This window comes from Oryx dammah, unplaced genomic scaffold (assembly GCF_014754425.2).
Source record: "Oryx dammah isolate SB20612 unplaced genomic scaffold, SCBI_Odam_1.1 HiC_scaffold_13, whole genome shotgun sequence".
Classification (NCBI taxonomy): Eukaryota; Metazoa; Chordata; class Mammalia; order Artiodactyla; family Bovidae; genus Oryx; species Oryx dammah.
The window spans coordinates 42565098-42580610 of record NW_024070197.1 but is presented as its reverse complement, the minus strand read 5'-3'; the positions used below and the strand labels follow the sequence as shown (position 1 = coordinate 42580610).

The 15513-nt window shown below is 42.0% G+C and overlaps 1 protein-coding gene and 1 long non-coding RNA gene across 2 annotated transcripts in view; both read left to right on the top strand.

The window, feature by feature from the left end:
* The window catches only part of FTO (FTO alpha-ketoglutarate dependent dioxygenase), a 426125-nt gene that overhangs the window by 26636 nt on the left and 383976 nt on the right, over positions 1–15513 (top strand). The window lies entirely within an intron of this gene.
* Positions 10906–13390, top strand: LOC120873231. Its single transcript, XR_005723421.1, has 2 exons — positions 10906–11606; positions 13099–13390. It is a non-coding gene; the product is annotated as an uncharacterized LOC120873231 (long non-coding RNA).

The following is a 15513-nucleotide window of genomic DNA, read 5'->3' as shown; positions in this document are numbered from 1 at the left end:
AAATTCATCTGAGACTGAATTAAAAAGCATCCTGAGGTGGAGAAGGATGAGGGGCAGCCTCCCATATTGTTAACGCATATGAAAAATGCTGGAAATCAAACTTGATATGCTTCTAGCTTTGTGTAGTAAATGGTTGCAAATTCTCGTTTTGCTTCTGCCACATTCAACTGTGTCATCTTGGATAAGTCAGTTAACCCTTTATTCTCAGGTTCTTTATTTGCAGAAATAGGGGTACTAATGTCAGTGAGGATGACAGGAGATTTTGTTTGAAAAGTTTTTTAAAAAATTATTTTTAACTGAAGGATAATTGCTTTACAATGTTGTGTTGGTTTCTTGCCTTACAACATTGTGAATCAGCCTTACGTATACATATATCCCCTCCCTCTCAAGCCTCCCTCCCAACCCCCATCTCACCCATCTAGGTCATCACAGGGCACCAGGCTGGGCTCCCGGTGTTATCTAGCAGCTTCCCACTAGCTATCTGTCTCATGCATGGTAATGCGTATGCTTAAGGGCTACTCTCTCAGTTCGTCCCACTTTCTCCTTCCCCGGCAAGTCCACAAATCTGTTCTCTATGTCTGTGTCTCTATTCCTGCCCTGCAAATAGGTTCATTGGTATCATTTTTCTAGATTCTGTATGTATGTGTTAATATATGATGTTTGTTTTTCTCTTTCTGACTTACTTCACCCTGTAAAACAGGCTCTAGGTTTATCTACCTCAGTTCAACTGTCTTAACTTTGTTCTGAAAAGTACTTGCTTTTGTGCAGACCTCTGGGACCCCTGTAGGTACTTCCTGATTTCTTTTTTGTCTTTTTCTTAGCAGGAAAGATTTATGATATAGTCCTAAGGCAATGCTTGGGTAGTTAGCATACTCTAGAACTCAAGACTCTCTGTCTTTGTGTTTCATCTGCGCCCCCAGTGTTACTGATCTTAGTTCATAATATCACACTTTAGTCAAGCACTCACACCACAAATCTGAGTGACCTGCCTGCCTTCTCCCTCGTTTGCTTACTCCACAAATATTGGGTTGTCCAAAAAGTTCATCAGGATTTTTCCATAACAGCTTATGGAAAAACCTGCATGAACTTTTTGGACAACCCCATATTTTCTGAGCTCTCACTTTGTGCTGGGCTGTATTCTGAGTTCTGGAATCCAGCCATGAACCAATAGACTGATGGTACCTGCCTTCATGGAGCTCAGATTCTGCAAGTAGAGACAGCTGATAAACAAGCCAGCAAATAATTACTTCTTTCATAGTTCTAAAGGCTGTGGAGAAAAATAAAGTAGGGTGAGAGGATCAAGGATTGTTTGTGTTGTCAGGAAAGAGCTCTCAGTGGAGGATTCTTTGAGCAGAGACCTGGTCAGGGGAGAGAGAAGGCCCTGGGAGGATGGGAGAAGGGCTTCCATATGAAAGGGGATCACACTTCTTTCTCCTGCCCCTCACCCAGCTGGTCACCACGTTCTGACCTCTGTGCTAATGTCTCCCTTCCTTCCCTCCCTCTCTCTCTCCTTCCCTCCCTCTCTCTCTCCTTCCCACTCTCCCTCCCACTCTCTCTCCTCTCTTCATCTTCATGTCACTCCTGTGTTCATGCCATTAAAAAAAAAATTCCGTAGGCTCCTAGCCTGTGGTCTGTCTCTCTTGCCAGCTTTAGATGTGTAAAGTGGCCGTGCTGCTGCTGCTGCTAAGTCGCTTCAGTCGTGTCCGACTCTGTGCGACCCCATAGACGGCAGCCCACCAGGCTCCCCCATCCCTGGGATTCTCCAGGCAAGAGTCCACTATTTACCATTTCTCAGAGGTTTGCCACTGGCTGCATGTTAGAAGTTCAGGCCCTTGGGCTTGCCATATGAGGTTTCTGTTGTTTCGGTCTCCTTCATTATCTGGGCTTGACCCCTGGCCTCTCCCCTCTCCCCCTGCAACTTCATACCTGGTACCCTCCTATAAGAAAGCAAAGCAGTCCTGAACGTACTTGGCTTCTGTGCCTTGACACATGACTTTTTCCTCCCTGGACTCTTCTCCCACCTCACTGGCACTAAGAGAATGAGAAAATGAGATTTCTGTCAACAGTGGCCTTCAGTGCCACCTCTTCTGAGACTTATCTGACTCTGCTGCCCTTAGTGTTTCATCTGCTTCTTACCTTTAACCTCACTGTTTACCTGTTTGTCCATTTACATGGCTAGTTCATTGAGCTCCTCAAAGGCAAAGACTGTGTTTTTATTCAGCTCTTGTATTTTCAGTACCTGACTTAGTATCTGGAACAAAACAAACTCTCTGTAAACTGTCATCTGTTGTGGCTTAATGTACAGAATTGTTTACGAACAGATTTATCATGGAGTTTAAATATGATCAGAGTGGATATATGCCTTTTGAAGACACCTTAGGTCAAAGTATTCCACTACTGTTAGTGGGATTTCTTCCCTTAGGCCTGCCTCAAATAACCAACATCATATTAAAGGACACTGAGGATGGAGTGTGAACACATTAGGAAACAGTATATTATGTTAATTTCTGAATAATTATAATGCTACTAGGATATAGTGTCGGTGAGTAAACTAGCTCCAGATAAACTTTTATGTTGCCTTTTAAAATAATCCAGCATGCTATGTATTTTTGGCCAAGGAAGATAGCACTAAATTTAGTATCTAGTTCAGTCAATAAGTAAACTTTATAATATATCTAATCCATCCATGTGTCTTTACATTTTCCAGCTGACACTGTAAAGAGTTGTCATGCATTAAAAAAAATTATATTAGCAGCATTTTAATGCCAAAGCATGGTAGACACTTCATATGTCCATAATAATTAGTTAAGCAGTTCCTTATTGTTGACCATTTAGCTTATTTCATTTACTTTTATTAACATAAATAATGCTGTGTTTGTTCAGACATCTTTAGGTGCATTATTTATTTATTTATTTAAATGAATACATTTCTAGAAACTGTGAACAATGAGGTCAAGAGATTGTATTATTTTTTAGATGCATATTACCAAATTACCTTCTGGAAAAGGTGTATAAATCATTGTCAAGATAGGCTGTAAAAAGTATTGAATATCTTCTTTGTGCTAGTGTGTTTCTTAGATTAGGAGCAGGGGGCGACAAAGGATGAGATGGCTAGATAGCATCACCAACTCAATGGACATGAATTTGAACAAACTAAGAAATAGAGGAAGACTGAGGAGCCTGGCCGGCTGCAGTCCTTGGGACTGCAGAGTCAGACATGACTTAGTGACTGAACAACAACAAGGGGAGTGTTCAGTATGGCTATTAAGAGAAGACAAAAGAAGAGAGAGAATCAAACAAACAAACCGCAAATCTCAAGTTCTGCCCTTTTCAAATGGTACGTGGTCTTCCCAGGTGGCGCTAGCGGGAAAGAACCCACCTGCTGATGCAGGAGGTACAAGAGGCCCGGGGTCGATCCCTGGGTTGCGAAGATCCTCTGGAGGAGGAAATGGCAGCCCACTCCAGTATTCTCGCCTGGAGAATACCGTGGACAGAGGAGCCTGGTGGGCTACAGTCCATGGGGCCGCAAAAAGTCGGACACAGCTGAAGTGAGTGAGACGTGGTCCCTGGTGCATCAATTGCAACCTGTGTCCTGGGCACTTCTAGGACTTTGCTCCAGGAGGTGGAGGCCTGCGAATGGCTTGGCTTCTTTTTATGTATTTTTTTTTAATGTTTATACTTTTGGAGAAGATTTCTTTTGAATTAATGGTTCAAAATGTTACAAAAATTTGAAAGCTATGAATTAGCAGCTAAGTTCACTAGTACTATTTTCAGATGAGTGATTCAAAATGGATCTGATTCTTGCCTCTGCTTTTTTGTTTGAGAAGCCAGTATCCTGATTCACTTTTGCTTTCTTAAAGGAACCATCTTACTTGCCCAAAGGAAAGAGGAATAACTTTCTGAGTTAAGGTCTCTCCTGCGCTTCACAGCTTTCTCTTGGATTACCTGGTAGATGTCTGTGTGGTTAAGGCTGCGCGGTGTCAGATCACTTCCTGGTTCCAACTTCAGAGGAGAAACTGAAATCTCTTGTTTTAGGTGAGGGAGAGGTTAAGGCATCTTAAGGGCATTGACTTCTTATCTTGCTTTTATTAGCAGTGGTGTCAACATGCACTAAAATGTGATGACCTCCCCTCCTTTCTGATGAAAGGAAGATGACCTGCCTGGCCTGGATGGAGAGACAGGTGCCTGAGGCACGTTGTCACCTCTCATACCAACAGCAAACATTAAAACAAACAGAAAGGCTGGGAGATTTCTGTTTATCCATAGAAATGTTTGACATTTTTGGCTTCCCATGAAATGTGCTGGGTCCAGGGGAAGAGGGAATAATGTTATGGCAGAAGGAATGAATGAACGAGGGAAGAAAGGAGTCTGGCTTCTTAAGAGAGATATGAGGACTCAGAGGGGCTCCAGTCACAACCCTGTAATAGTCTGTTGGCAGAGTGTGTGTGTGTGTGTGTGTGTGTGTGGTGTGTGTGTGTTATTTGCTCAGTCGTGTCTCTTTGCAACCCCATGGACTGTAGAGGAGTCCGACAGGCTCCTCTGTCCATGGAATTCTCCAGGCAAGAATACTGGAGTAAGGGTTACCATTCCCTTCTCCAGGAGACCTTCCCTACCCAGGGATCAAACCTGGGTCTCCCGCATTGCAGACAGGTTCTTTACCATCTAAACTACCAGAGAAGCCCATTGGCAGAGTCCTAAGACTCAAACCCTAGAGGGAGCTCATCTTTCAGAGTTTGATTTAATCTTCATTTGTATGGCACCAACATTGCTTGGCTGAAACTTCTCTACAGGTGAACTTAATTAATACAGGGCTACCGTAGAATTTATAGTCCTAGAGGAGATGCCCCTTTGGAAAACTAGAGAATTAGCCACTCCTCAGTGAAGGAGAATTTTTCTCCTTAGTTAGATGTATTTTGCTGACGGGTTTGAGGACAGAATCTGAGAACTTTGAGAAAAAGCTGTAGTTATTTTGAGACGTTTGATGTAATTTAAGGCTTTTTTTAAAGACAGTCATGGTGTGGTTTAACCAGTCATCTGGAAATATGAATCATATGGAGATAACAAAAGAAGTGATATGTGACACTTCTAGGTGTCTTGGGAAAAGGGTGGGTTTGTCTCCCGTCTACCATGGCAACACTCTTGAGGTATCACTAATAATGTTGTGTAAGGATTTCCTCTAGAACTTTAAATCTTAAAATGAAACTTACTTTAGCCAGAACAAAAGAATTTTGTATTCATGGAAAACTGACTGGAAAGAAGCTGGAAAGCGCACAGCAGTAGCAGCAATGAAACAAAGAGTACTTAAGCCACATATTATGGCTTATAATAATAAGAAGAAGCACACGGGTTCCACACATTGAAGGTATTTTTGGAAGTTGGTTTATTTTTCTAATTTGAATCAACTCATGACAAAACAGTTTTTAAAAAGTGTACAGAATGGAAAAATGCTAAAAAAAAAAACCCGTTTTTTTTGTGTGGGGGTGGGGTGGGTGGTTAGTGGTATTACCAGATCAAGTCTAAGAATGAAGATCCCTGCCTGACCTTTTCTTTCTCCTTAGTTTTGAACATCATTTGTAAGTGGTAAAAAAACTGAATAGTACCACAACTTCAGATTCTTGATTTCTGCTCTGTTTATTTAGGTTTCTTATGAATAAGAGATTGAATCTCTTATTTTTTTAAAGGAAGTTATTTGTAATCGTAGCCCTGTCTGTTCTGTTCTGCATGTTATGAACCTTCCATATAAAATTTGAGAGCAATAGACATTCTCTGGTGACGTTGGGGCTTTTAAATGTTTCCAAACTTCAGTTCTTTCCCCCTAGAATAGATGAGCTTGGTGTTCACTTGATTGCAAATCCCATATGTATACAACTCAGTTTGAATGGTCAATATCACATTCGAGGAGATGTACATTAACAAGTTTTGTGCATCTATTTCGTATGAATTTGAAAACTTTGACTTCAAGTAACAGAATTTCTGTCTAACAGTGTGTTAAACAGGACTCGTTACACATCATAAGCTGTCTGAAAGAAGGAAGGTCTTCTGGAGCAGTGGCGTAGTAATATAACCGAGGATGCTGGTACTTTCTATTTTCTGCTCTTCATCTTTAGCACAGGGACTTTTTGGTCTGTTGGCTTAACCTCGTGATCACAAGATGGTTTCAGTAGCGCCATTCATCATGTCCTCATGTAACTGTTCAAGGCTGGAAGAGGGTGGGAAGATAAAGGGGGTTTTATATTTGGTGGAAAATCTTTCCCACAGAGCTGCTAGCAGACTCCTCATTATGCCCTTTTGGCCAGTGCTGGACTGCATGACCATTCCCGTTGCAGAGGGGGCTGGGGAATCTAGGATCTAGCAGAAGTGAATGATATTTCCACGTGTTATGGGTGAATGTTTGTGTTCCCTCAAAACTTATTTGTTGAAACCCTAACCTCCAATGTGATGGTACTTGGAAATGGGGTTTTGGGGAGGTAATTAGGGTCAGATGAGGTCAGGAGGATATAGCCCTCATGGTGGGATAGTGCCCTCATAAGAAGTGATACCAGAGAGCTCACTCTTTCTCTGTACACACACCAAGAAAAGGCCATATGAGCATACAGCGAGATGGGGCTGCCCACAAGCCAAGAGAAGAAGTCTCAGAATTAAACCTACTTTGTCAGCACCTCTGTCTTGGACTTTCCAGCCTCCAGAACGCTAAGCAATAAAATTCGGCTAAGCCACCCAGTCTGCGGTGTTTTGTTTTGACTGCCCGTGCTGACTAAGATGCCATCCATGGGTTGGAACACTCATAATCCATTCTGTGGAGCTGTGCTCATTGCTCCTTTGTTGAGGTCAAAGAGAAGGAAGAGCTGATGAGTAAGCAGGCGTGGTTTCTGCCACACTCAATTAACATATGAGTGGGAAAGAGATTTTTATCTTTTATTCTGGAATGACCAAGCAGTGTAGCCTTAGTTTCTGTATGTATACAAAATAATATATATGTGTATGATATAACCTTTTGGGACAAATACATATAAAACTGGGATTGGAAATTGGTATCAATCATGTAGCAAGTTTAACTGGCACTTTCAGTTAAGCTGTTGTGAGTTGTTGGTCAAAGCTGAAGATCTTGTAGTGAATAAGATGGACAGTCCCCAAACTCACAAGGTTGGTAGACCAGTAGGATAGAGAGATTAGGGCGTAGTTTCAGCACAATGGCATTAGTGCTCAGAATCGGCGACAGTACCATTTCCTCTGCACTGAGCGGACATCAGTGGACACAGACTCAGGGGTCAGGGAAGGGTCTCTTGGAGGAGGTGACAGCCTCACCTGAGTCCTGAGATGCAGGAGCCAGTTCTTCTCAGAAACAGATGAATTGACCACCCTTTTTACTTAGGTTCTCCTGGAAATCAAGGCACAAGCAAGTCAGCTCTTCCTATGGATGTAGTGGCGATTGTATCAGCAGCTCTGGAGGTAGCATAGCACAGTGGAAATATATTGCCTTTGAAGCCAGAGAGATAAAGGCTTTTGCCTTCAACTAGCTGTGTAAGAACCTGGGTTTCCCTAAGCCTCAGTTGCCTGTTGTATAAAATGGAGTTGATATGTCGCTATGCAGATACCATACATAGTAGAAATAGCAAGTGCTGTTAGCACACTTAATATTTGCAAGACACTTTTCTAATCACTTTATCTCCTTTAATACTCATGGTATCCCTATGAAATAGGCCTTTTAATTACCACTGTTTTACAGATGAAACTGGGGACAGAGAAATTAAATCGTGTGCTTGAAGATCTCCAGCTAGTACTGGTAGAGCTGGATTTGAACACAGGCTGGCTGGCCCCTGAGTCCATGCTGTATGTTGTGCTGAGAAAAGTCAACTGCACTCTTTCAGTACTCTGGTCTATTGGATAAAACCAGGTCAAACTCCTAGCTTAGTGGCAATTAGCAATTTCTGCCCTTACCCAAGTCAGTATCGCTTTCTTTCCAAAAGTCTTGGGTTACCATTCCTTTCCCTCCCCATCCATCTTCAGCCTGTGACTGTCTTTCAGTTTATCAGCAGCTCTAAAATCTGACCCCTGCTCATTCCTTCTGACTCTGCTCCAGTGTAAATGATCTCAAAATGATGACGTGGTTGGATGGCATCACCGACTCAGTGGACATGACTGTGCAAACTCCGGGAGACAGTGAAGGGCAGGGAAGCCTGGTGTGCTGCCGTCCATGGGGTCACAGAGAGTCAGACAGGACTTAGTGACGAAACAAAAGAAATTCGTAACAGCTTCTGAGCTGTTTGTTTTTTTTTTGGCCACTCTCCTTTCCTTCTTTTCCACATGCGTCCTCTGTCCTTGCCAGTCTATCTTTTACTTATCTAACAGAATGGGTTTTCTTACTGTTTGGCTGTGGTCTTAATTCACTGTAGGTCTTAGTTAAATGGTGTTGACTGTAGGAATAAAGTCCAAGTGCCACAGATGCACGCATGCATATTTCCAGACCACTATCTAACTTAACCTTCCCCTCCTGGCTCTAGCCCTCTCCGCCTCCCCACTTCCAGGCGTATCTGTTTACTCTGTATTTTGTTCACCCCTGCAACCCGCTGTCTTCCTTCCCTGGAGTTCATCTCGGGGAGAATCGTGCATCTTCTCAAGATTTACTTCGAAAGTTTCTGCCTCTGCAAATCCTTCCTTCCACTGTGCCCACTTACGTTTAGTTTGGTTTCTGATCACTTAGGACTTCACTGTTGCCCTGGTGTCGTCGGTGGCTCTTTGATGGTGAGTTCTGGAGAGCCAGGACCTCGTCTGATGTGTTGCTACAACACACGGCCCAGTGCAGTTTTTGCCAATAGGGGGGCTATGCTAATACTTGCAGAAGGGTTGATACGATGTCCTGAGAATATATTTTTCATTTTGTACAATGGGTGTATTTTACTTGTTTCTCTGTGTGAAAGAGAGTCATGTGTACACACACACACGTGCACACACACCACATGTTCGTGAGAATGCTCCTTCTTAACCTAACAGCAATCCCCAGGCTCCTCTGTCCTTGGGGATTCTCCAGGCAAGAATACTGGAGTGAGCTGACATGTCCTCCCCCAGGGGATCTTCCTGACCCAGAGATTGAACCCAGGTCTCCCTTGCAGGTGAGGAGGCTCTTTACCTTCAGAGCCACCAGGAAAGCCCTGATTTTACCTGTGTGGTACTTTCTAGGGCAGAGTGTTGTTTCTCTTAGTTTGACTTTATGAGCAAAGAATGTGTGTCCTCGATGATATCTGTACTATTTTGCATGTACTTTTTCCAATAATTATTTTTACTTTTTCATCATATTAATAATATTCATATGTAAAATATAATCACATTGTGCAGAGGGATTATGGGGCTTCTCTGGTAGCTCAGTGGTAGAGAATCTGCCTGCCAGTACATGATCCCTGGGTCGGGAATATCTCCTGCAGGAGGAAATGGCAACCCACTCTAGTATTCTTGCCTGGGAAATTCCATGGACAGAGAATCCTGGTGGGCTATAGTCCATGGAGTGGCAAAGAGTTGGACATGATTTAGTGAATAAACAACAACAACAGGGATTATGATGGGAAATAACATCTCTCCCCTTTATTCCTCCCCAGCTGCCCACTTAGAGATGACTGTTCTTTTCAAAGAAAAAGAACTTTGTTGAAATATAATTTGCGTATGTGCAGTTTGCCCATTTAAAGTATACAATTCAGTGTTTATGGTGTTTTTTTTTTTTTTCTTTTTTGCCTATTCACAAGATCTTGGAACTATCACCACTGAAATCGAACTTTAGAACATTTTTTTCACCTCTAAAATGAACCCTGTACCCATGTGTTGTCATTCCCCATCCAGTCATGTCCAACTAGTAATTCCATGGACTGCAGCCTGTTGGGTTGCTATTTTCTCCTCCTGGGAATCTTCCCGACCCAGGGATCGAACCTGCATCTCTCGCATCTCCTGCACTGGCAGTCAGATTCTTTAACACTGAGCCATGTGGGAATCTATTTTCTCTGTTTATAGATTTGCCTATTAGAGACATTGCTGCTGCTGCTAAGTCACATCAGTCGTGTCCGACTCTGTGTGACCCCATAGACGGCGGCCCACCAGGCTCCCGTCCCTGGGATTCTCCAGCCAAGAATAATGGAGTGGGTTGCCATTTCCTTCTCCAGTGCATGAAAGTGAAAAGTGAAAGTGAAGTCGCTCAGTCGTATCCGACTCTTCACGACCCCATGGACTGCAGCCTACCAGGCTCTTCTGTCCATGGGATTTCCCAGGCAAGAGTACTGGAGTGGGGTGCCATTGCCTTCTCCATAGAGACATTGCATATAAGTGGAATCATAAAATACATGGTTTCTTGTGACTAGTGGCTTTTACTTAACATAATCTGTATGTTTTTGTCATTTGTCCATGGTGTAGAATGTGTGAATACTTCATTTTTTTTAACGGCTGAATAATGTTCCATTTATGGATAAAGCACATTTTATTTACCCATCCATCACTTGACAGACATTTGTTGTTTTAACTTTTTGGCTATTATGAATAATGCTGCTATAAACACTTGTGAACATGATTTTGTATAGATGTGTTTTCATTTCTTTTGGGTATATACCAGGAGTGGAATTACTGAGTTATATGGTAATTCTGTGTTTAAACTTTTGAAGAACTGCTACACTGTTTTCTAAAGCAACTGTACCATATTACATGCCCACAGCAATGTAAAAAAGGTTCTAATTTCTTTGCACCCTTGCCAGCACTTGTGTCTGTGTGTGTTAGTCGCTCAGCGGTGTCTGACTGTTTGCGACCCCATGGACTGTAGCCCGTCAGGCTTCTCTGTCCTTAGGATTTTCCAGGCAAGCGTACTGGAGTGGATTGCTGTTTCCTCCTCCAGAGGATCTTCCTGATCCAGGGTTTGAATCCAGGTCTCCTGCATTGTAGGCAGATTCTTCACTGTCTGAGCCATTAGGGAAGCCCTACTGTCAGTTTTTTATCTCTTTCAATTTAATTCCCATAATCCTGTGAGTTAGCCAAAGAAAAATATTCTTGCTGTTATTTTATAGGTGAAAACTGCAAGTCAAAGGACTGATGAAATGAGATGCCTACTTTGTGTGTGAATAGAAGGGAGGAAGAGACATGGATAGTTCAAAACATCTAATCATCCAAAAGAAATTTAGAAGTTTTTGAATTAGCTACTTCTGTTGGGGGTCACATTTCCCATCCCCTCTCTCTTTCTCTGTCTCTCTCTTTTTTTTATCACTATGGTTGTATTTTTTTGCCTGTGTTAAAAAAAATTGAGGTGTAATTTACATGACATAAAATTCACCATTTTAAAGTCTATAAGGTGACAGCTCTTATTCATGCCTATTAGTGCTTCTTTTTTTTTTCAATTTATTTCTAATTGAAGAAAAATTGCTTTACAATGTTGTATTGGTTTCTGCAGTACAACAGTGCAAGTTAGTGTTTCTAACAATTGTCTTGAAAAATTTACATGTGGTTAAAAATACCTTTTCTATATTAGAAAAGAGGGAGAAATACAAAGTTTGATCTCTGGGGGAGCCATCCTTGATGTACAGAAGGGACAAGCATAGAAAGACCAGAAAGCAAATAAAAGTCATCTGCTTTGAAGAAGTAAGGTAATTATGTTGACTTTCTTCTGTACTTTATATGGTGCCTTTTCAGAATTAGAGGGAGACGCCGGCCTTGTGTTCTGACATGAATATTTAGCAGTGTCATCTCTAACCCCTAGGATCATCTGGTAAATGTTAACAAGAAGCACCAGAACTTGTGTTTTCCCTGTCTTGCTGTTTTTCTACGGGAATGATGACAGCTGGAATGGCTTTATGACACAATGCCTATAAAGCTGAGTGTTACACATGTAGTTACCTGGATTGGCGTAGAGTGTATTTTTTTTTTTTACGAGCTGGACATAGTGACTAGAGATCATCAGTGACATCAGTTTTGTGATCCTAAAGAATTTTACATACAATCTGGCCAAAGTTACAAAGGAGAATTTTTATCATGAATTGTGTTTCCGTGTTATGCTTCTGCTCAGTGGCTATCTTCTGAAGGTGTGAGGCTTCTCACATACATATGGGCTTAAAGAAGTGCTTTGTGTTCTGTTTTCAGGCTTTTCTGTGTTTCTGGTCAGTGTGCAGAGTTTTATTTTTTATGAGCACATATCATGCTCGGTTCCCCAGTCTGCCTCAACTCTCCATTTCATATCACTTCTTTGTATGACAGATACTTTCTGTCCACTTTGGAGACTCATTAGGGCCACTGAAAATGTTATCTCTGGCTTAGTTAACAGTTTTTATTGCTCATCTGGTGATACCCAGGTCAATAGACTTTTTCAGTGCATTTCCCAAGTCCCTGTATCACCCAAGAAACTTTTTTTCCCCTTCCTCTTACCTCACATAAACAAAATTTTGCTGCATATTCTAATTATAAAAATGATGGTAGGGACTTCCTGGTGGTCCAGTGGTTAAAACTTCACCTTCCACAGCAGGGGGTGCGGGTTTGATTCCTAATTGAGAAGCTAAGATCCCACAAGCCTCAAGGCCAAAAAACCAAAACATGAAATAGAAGCAATATTGTAACAAACTCAGTAAAGACTTTAAAAATCGTCCACATCGAAAAAAGTCTTTTAAAGAAAAGTATTAGAAAAAAATGATGGCATATTCAGACAATGCTGAAAGTTTCAAGAAGAAAGTACAAGTTTTCCTTTAGTCTTCCTCCCCAGACAAGCATATTCGCTGTGACTGTTTTAGACTATAACAGGGGTGAGTCACCTATGGCCTGTGGACCAGATCTGGCTCGTCACATTTCTGTATAGCCCCTGAGCTAAGAATGGAATTCACATTTTCAAATGATTGGGGAAAAAATGAAAAGAAGCATAATGTTTCATTACATGTGAAAATCATGTGAAATTTAAAATTTGGTTTCCGTAAATAAAGCCTTCTGAGCTTCCCTGCGTGTCCACTGCGGAGGGTGCATGTTTGATCCTTGTTGAAGGAACTAAAATCCCACGTGCCATGGGGGCTTGGCCAAAAAATGAAAGAAACAAAAAAGCCTTCTTGGAACACAGCTGTGCTCATTCATGCTCATATTTTCTGTGCCTTCTCTCAGGTGACGGCAGAGTTGAGAGTTGAGCTGTTGTGACAAACTGGCAGCCTCCACAGCCTGAAGTATTTACTGTCTGGTCCTTTACAAAAAAATATTTGCTGACCTCTGATCTCTGACCTTCAAGACTTTTTTCCCCGTGCCTTTGTGTGAATATTTGCGTGTGTGTAGTTTTTAAACAATGCAGCCATTCTGTGTGCTTTTGTAATCTACCCTTCGAGAGCATATTATATTGACCAGTAACTTCTGTTGAGTTCCTTTTTTGTTTTTATTCCCTTGAATTAAAATCTGAGAACCACTGCTTTCTATTTTGTGTTTGTATTATGTAAGCCCATTAGGTGTTACCTGGGAATAATAATAATAAAATAATAATAATAATAGTACTTAATGTGTCACTTAAGATTTATTTTAATTTTTAATGAAATAAAAGTTTTTTTTTTCCCCTCTCAATTATGAGATAGGTGGTGGTGGACCAGCCTTTGAAAGTCATGAGCACCCAGCATCTCTTAGCAGCCTGTTCTGCCATTCTAAGCATATCATCTCACTGAAAGAGGGTGAATAGATTCTGTCATTGCTGTATAACAGATTACCGCAAACTGTTATGTCTTAAAGCAACAAATATTTATTCTCTTACAGTTATATTTCTGTGGATCAGGAATCCAGACACATCTTAGCAGGGTACCCTGGGCTCAGGGTCTCTCGTAATGTGACACTCAAGATGCTGGCTGGGGCTCCAGTCATTTACAGAGTTGACTGGGGTTGGAGGGGCTCTGTTTTCAAGGTCACTCTTGTGGCCATTGGCATGATAGTAAACTTGCAGTTCAATTTCATCAACTGGGACAGCGCCACATGGCTTCTCCAGCTGTGAGGAAGTCTGGGATAGCGAACTTTTTGGATGTGCCCATTGTTGCCTACATCAAAATCAGGATTTTGTTAGTAAGAAAAATGGTCAGAATAGGTACTAGGTGGGCAAAAGATGGTATCTGCTATGTTGTTGTTTAGTTGTTAAGTTGTGTCCAACTCTGCGAACCCATGGACTGTAGCCCACCAGGCTTCTCTGTCTGTGGGATTTCCCAGGCAAGAATACTGGAGTGGGTTGCCATTTCCTTCTCCAGGGGATCTTTCCGACCCAGGGATGGAACCCAAGTCTCCTCTGTCTCCTGTATTGGTGGGTGGATTCTTTATCACTGAGCCACCAGGAAAGCCCAGGTATCTACTACACTGGCTTTGTAAAGTAGTTTGAAGAGTTCAGTGAAGTAACAACCTAGCCCTTGTCTGATTGATAATATACATTCAAACACTAGCTATGTTTTTGTTACTCCTTATCAATTATATAGTATAGTTTGGAAGTTTGTGGATATAACAGGATCTTTGTGCAGTTCTATTAAGAAAAAATACTGTAAAAGAAGAAAACAAACATTTATTGAGTACTTTATATATGCGCTAGTATGTGCATTCTATGAATGTGAAGTGAAGTGAAAGTCACTCAGTCGTGTCCTGACTCTTTGTGACCCATGGACTCTATGGCCCATGGAATTCTCTAGGCCAGAATACTGGAGTGGGTAGCCATTCCCTTCCCCAGGGGATCTTCCCAACCCAGGGATCAAACCCAGGTCTCCCACATTGCAGGCGGATTCTTTATCTAGTTGAGCCACAAGGGAAGCCCTTGTTTGTGAATATATATTCATACACATTATCTCATTTAATCTTCATAAAAATGGGTATTATTTGTAAAAATAGATGAGGAAACTAAGGCCCAATAATATTAAGTAAATTGCTTCAGGAGCATATCCCACTGGTGTGCGTGGAATGGATTCTTGGTTGTGGAGAGAATGGTTCCCGTAGTCCTTGGAGTGGGTTAGTAGAGAGTTTGAACTCTGGCCCCAGCACCTCTTCTGATTACTCCAATGTGGTCTGCAAATTTTATAATTTTCTACATAGTTCATGATGTGGAAGAGGTTAGAAAGTATTGTTCAGTCAACGAGCACTTGGCAGAGCTGTAATTTGAACCCAGGTGTGTATAACTCCAGAGCTTCACAGATGCTGCTAGTGGTAAAGAACCTGCCTGCCATTGCAGGAGACTCAAGAGGTGTGGGTTCGATCCTTGGGTTGGGAAGATCCGCTGGAGGAGGGCATGGCAACCCGCTCCAGTATTCTTGCCTGGAGAATCCTATGGACAGAGGGGCCTGGGAGGCTACAGTCCATAGGGTTTCAAAGAGTCGGACACAACTGAAGCGACTTAGCATGCACGCATGCACGTGTGTGCATAACTCCAGAAACCTGTCTTCCTGCCTCAAAAGAGTCCTTTCCAATCTGTAAAAGCAGTGAATTCTAGTTAGGCTGACTTAGCAGTTAAAATGCAGCTACATCAGTTCAGTTCAGTCACTCAGTTGTGTCCGACTCTTTGCGACCCCATGAATC